A 5,582-nucleotide genomic window follows, 5' to 3' on the forward strand; every position below is an offset into this window, starting at 1 on the left:
GTGGGGAAATGCCTGTGCTTTTTGGGGTGCTGGCCCTGGAGAAGCTGCAGGGCCTCACTCTAGAAGCACAGGGCCCCTGGGTGTGGGGCTCTGTGTCTGGAGGGATGCCCAGAAAGTGCTGGGCAGGAGGGTGCATGTGTCAAGCCCCTGGATCATGGACCCACCATGCTGGCCAATGGGGAGAGAATAATGGGAAGGCATTTTCCTCCCAGAGATTCCTGCAGTACATATGGTAATAGCTGGGGATTGGCAGGGTTCATGGAGATCATGTGGCCCAGAGTCGGGATCATACTGCCCGCTGATGCACAGCCCATTCATGGCAATAAAATTACGAATGAAAGTCTAAATGCAATTATAGGCCACATACGCATGGGTAAGGAGACTTGGCGTACCTTCTCCAATAGCCTCTGTCCCCTGTGTATGCTTGGCTGGCTACCTTCAGCTCTGAAATTCCAGGACCTTTTGCACAGAATGTAGCTCGCTGCTCTTCTGACTTCATCTCAAGTTCCCAACAGAAGAGATGAAATTCAAGTCTACAATCAGAAGACTAGAAGTTCCTTTCTGAGGCTTCTGCCCCAGGGCCCAGCCCTCCTCCGTATCTCTGGAGCCTATTTATTGGCAGACATGCCAAAAACAGAAGTAGAAATAATACCAGTAACAGCCACAGTCACTAATAATAATGACAATAAAACAATAAAAAAAGTAGTTCATAACAATAATGGCAGGAGTAACCCTCACCTCCTCAGTGCCTAGTACATGCTGGGCCAGGGACCCATTCCGAGACCGGCAGTTTTTTTCCCTATTTTCACAAATGCAGACAATGATGCTCAGAGTGATGGGTGAGCAGCCCCAAGTCATGCTGCTGTGACTGAGAAGATTCCAGGTCAGGTGGGACTGAAGGGGAAGGCCATTCTCTTAAGTGCTTTGACGTGGCGCATCAGACTAGAGGTTTCAGGACTCAAGACCCCTTGGCAGAGCTGGTAGGAGGTGGTTTCCCCACAGCCATCTCCTCCCTGAATGTGTGCCCTTTCTTTCCCACTGGTGCCCTTCCTCTCCCTCACCGAAGGCTCTCCAGAACTCCCTGCCCTTCCACCTGCTGACCCCCTGAAGGCGGGGCTGGCTTGCGTGGCCCTTCACCAGGAAGCTTCTGGACCTGCCTGCCTGGGCTAGCCACCCAACCAGCATCTCTAGACCCAGCATGCATGTGATCTGCAGCTGATCACAGCCTATCCCGGCCCGATGGTGCCTCCATGACTTACCTCTGTGTCCCCAGCCCTAGCAGTGTCTGGAGTAACAGAGGCGCTAATGAATACAGGAACCAACAGATGCATGAAGACAGGAGACTGGCTTGGGTGAATGCTTCTCAGCCTTTTATAACCTGTGTTCTTCCAGTAAGCATAAACATCGTGTGTCACCTCCCCAGGAGGGCTCAAAACCCCCGGGACATGCATCAGCTCTCCTACCCATGGCTGTTCAAGTCACCGTGGCTCTCCATCCACCAGGGAGCGGTCTCTGGCTTGGTCCCTATAATCTGTGTTACCCAAACCATTTGCAATTTATTTCATTATCCAAACATTTGGCACAGAACACGTTTTTTCAACATTAACACTTGCTTCACACCTTCTGAAGTCTGATTTGGTTCCTGGGGTGAGAAGGGGGGGAGGACTCCTTAATACCCAGCCTTTGAAAATTCACGGGGTGATGGAGTCAAGGTAAGCCGACAGGAAGCCATGATTTGACTAAAGTCACGGGAGGTGTAACTGGAGGTGAGGAAGAATGCATCAGAGGAAGAACAAGTACAGCTCGGCATGTTTAATGGAGAGTCACTTCTGGAAGACCCTGAGAGTGAGGGCGGAGGCTCTGCCCTGGTGGGTGGGGGATTGTCAGCCGCCAGTGACGGCGGGGCAGAGCAGGGGGAGACCGCTGGGGGCAGCAGCTCCTGGAGAGGGTGAAGAAAGGGCCCGAATCCTGCAGTCCACTGGGGACGCCAACCTTTGAGCGGTTGCCCGTGAAACAGCTAGCCAAGCTTTGGGACAGATATGGGGATCTCATGGTAGTTCTAGTCTTAGAGGAGATGGATAATGGGAAACCTGCACCCGTCACCTCTCTAGGAAGCCTTGGGAATCTCAGAGTCAAAGGGAGAGTGGGAGTCGGTGCAAGAGACTGGGACAGGGCTGCGGGGCAGGGTAGAAAGGGTGTGAGACATTGAAAAAGAAGTGCTGTGCTCCCTGAGCTCCAGAGGCTCCTCCGTAATCCAATGTGGGGCCCTGGTACTTTTGCAAGTGTGTTTTTCTCACCAACATACTATGAGTGCAATGAAATCATAAGAATTCTCCAGGACCTCACCATTTTCTTCCATTTGTGGCAAAAGAGACCTTCTAAAAATATTTATCCCTTTCACATAAGCAATATAAAAATAACGGCTTAAAAACAAGTCATGCCAATGCACTGAGATGTTCCTGGGAAAAAAGTCTCCTGTGCCAAAATATAAATAAATGAATAAATATGATTAATTCTATGAAGGCATGAAGTCCTAAGATCAGGATGGCTCTTTAAGACCTAGGAAGCTCTGCACTTTGGGACAGCTACCGCACAGCCCTGCCTCCCTTCTAGATTTATGTACTTTTTAGTGTTCACTCAAAAACTTTCCTGGGGAGCCTGTGTACTATGCTTAGTTCTGGGGTTGCAGAGCTGAACATGACCAAGTCCTACCCTTGGGTCATGATGTAAACAAACAGTTGTCCTTCAAAACGACCAGAACTATAAAAGCAACTGTCCCAGAACATCAGAGAAGAAGGGAAAGATCCTTTATTATGTGATTTTAGAACAATAACATTTAGACAAATAATTTATTTAGGGGCACCTGGGTGGCTCAGTTGGTTAAGCGTCCAACTCTTGGTTTTGGCTCAGGTCATGATCTTGGGGTCCTGGGATGGAGCCCCCCGTCGGGCTCTGTGCTCAGCAGGGAGTCTGCTGGAGATTCTCTCTTTCCCTCTCCCTCTTCCCCTCCCCCACACCTGCTCGCTCTCTCTTGCTCTCACTCTTTCTCAAATAAATCTTCAAAAAAAAAAAGAAAAATAATTTATTGAGATTATTTCATAGCATACACCAAAATACATCCTTGAGAGATTCTAGAAGGACATATTTAGTCACTTATTTTGTTCAAAGTAACAAAACTACAAGACAACAACCATCAGTCATCAAATCTTGGGAGAAGGATGAGCTTTTTAAAGCAACAGAAGAAATTACCAAGGAAAGACACGTTGCATTATGACTAGAGAAAAATGTTAAATGCCGATACATTAAAGATATCACCAAGATTTCAGAGTGAAGGGATAAAGAACACATAATTGTAGCAAATATGAAGACACAGGGTTAATTCCACAACAAAACACCAGTGGAAGAATAAGGTTGGGGTCATGAACCAGGATTCACCAAAGGAAATACAATTAGTAAACAAACACTTGGGAAAATTTCCTGCAGTCTTAAGGATGGAATAAATATAATTAAAATAATTACATACCATTTGACCTATCAGGTTCACAAAGCTTGTACAAATAAACATCACTGCCCGAGAACATATGGAGACATAGTCCCTTTGGTGGCCAGTGGACAATATTGATCCAGAGCTCCAAAGCCATCTGTGGAGACGGCCCAAGTAATCTAACTTCTGGGAATCCTGAGGTATTGAAAACAAGTCCTGTAAAAGCTTCAGAGAGAAAAAATTTCATCACAACATAATTCATAATAATGACAAACTGATAATATCATAAATGTCCCCCAAAGAGACACATTGGTTAAGGAAACACTCTTTTGCAAAAGCAATCACTGCACTTCTATTTTAAAAAAGTATGTCATAGCAAGAAAAATATGTCTGATTGAATGTTAAATGGAAAAAGCAGAACATAAACCGGAATCTACAGCATGATCAAACCATAATAAAAAGGATTTACATGGGAAGTCAAAAGAGATGTGCCACGATGTTTTCATGCTGGGATTAGACATGGTTTGTGTTTCATCTCGTTCTGCTCGTTTACATTTTACAAATGTGCTTTAATGCATGCGTCAGTGGCTCTCAAATTTTAACACACATATCACTAAGGTACTCCTTAAAAATGGGGACTCCCTGGCCCAGATGACCTGGTCTATAGGATCTGGAATCTATAGGTCTGCAGTTCTGAAATCCATTCTCTGACACCAGCTGGGTGTCCTACAATTCCATTCAATTCTGACACTCACTACCCAGAGTTAGCATCAGACTTCACAAGTCAAGGGCAAGCTCCCCACAAGATTGCCCTTCTTCGGATGCTAGCTGCGGATGGGATCCCGAAGCTCCCCGGACTTCTATCCAACTTGGCTACAAATTTGGGGTTCCCATCACCTCCCACTTCACAACTGTTGATTTACTAGAAGGACATACAAAACTCATGAAAGTGCTAAACCTACAATGACAGTTTCATTTTAAAGGATACAGACTAACACCAGATGAAGAGATGGCCAGGGCAGAGTCTTGGGGAGGATAGCACGGAGCTGCCGTGTCCTTTCCTGGAATCCAAGCACACCACCTTCCCAGAACCAACCAGGAAGTTCCCTCACACCTCAGTATTCAGAATTTTTATCCGGTGTTTTATTACCTAGGCACCATTGATTAAACCATTGGCCGTATGACTGAACTCAATCTCCAGCCCCCTCCCCCCACTACCTCCCCCGAGGTCTGGGTATGGGGCTCAAAAGTTCCAACCCTCAATTCCATACTTGATCTTTCCAGCGTGGCCAACTCCCCCCTGGGGCGCCACTACCTAAGGTTCCACCTCATTAATATAAATTTGGGTGTGGTCAAAGCTTATTCTTAAACAGACACTTCTATTATGAAATTCCAGGGACTTTGGAGCTCTGTGCCAGGATGGGAACAAAGACCAGATGTATTCTTTATTATACCACAACAGCCCATGTCCAAGAGTCATGCCTTGAAAAATATTAGAATATGAATTATTTTAATTTTAATTTTTTTAATTTATTTTTTATTTATTTTTTAAGATTTTATTTATTTGCAAGAGAGAGAATGAGAGACAGAGAGCATGAGAGGGAGGAGGGTCAGAGGGAGAAGCAGACTCCCTGCCGAGCAGGGAGCCCGATGCGGGACTCGATCCCGGGACTCCAGGATCATGACCTGAGCCGAAGGCAGTCGCTTAACCAACTGAGCCACCCAGGCGCCCTATTTTAATTTTTAGAAGTGATTAATAGGGAAAGTATTTGGGGTCACTAGAGGATAAGGAAGTAGGGAAGAGTCTGCATGGAGATCTTCGAGCTGGGTCTGGGATGGTAATAGGGGTTTCCAGAAGGAACATTTGATGGGGGAGGGTAGATGGGAGATACAACATATGGTGAAGACAGACTTTGGAAAGTATATTGCGTCTCTGGAAGAAGCGGTGTGTTCCACGGTAGCCGGAGTGTAAGTCTATGTGTGGAAGAGACTGTTCTCAAGGACAGGTCACTTGGCACCAGGTTAGGTTAATCCCCATTTGCCATACCAGGGCGTCTAATTTTAGGTAAGTGTTTTACAAACTGTAGCAGGTAGGGCT

At 46.2% G+C, this 5,582-nt stretch overlaps 1 long non-coding RNA gene across 1 annotated transcript in view; it reads right to left on the reverse strand.

Moving 5' to 3' along the window:
- The window catches only part of LOC145720767 (uncharacterized), a 10,962-nt gene extending 6,170 nt beyond the window's left edge, over positions 1-4,792 (reverse strand). Inside the window, exon 1 of the long non-coding RNA XR_014143980.1 lies at positions 3,524-4,792. This is a non-coding gene — a long non-coding RNA (uncharacterized LOC145720767). The remainder of the gene's footprint in view (positions 1-3,523) is intronic.
- Positions 4,793-5,582: the final 790 nt, after the last annotated feature.

This window comes from Leptonychotes weddellii, chromosome 3 (genome assembly GCF_054177405.1).
Source record: "Leptonychotes weddellii isolate Sample4059 chromosome 3, ASM5417740v2, whole genome shotgun sequence".
Taxonomy (NCBI): domain Eukaryota; kingdom Metazoa; phylum Chordata; class Mammalia; order Carnivora; family Phocidae; genus Leptonychotes; species Leptonychotes weddellii.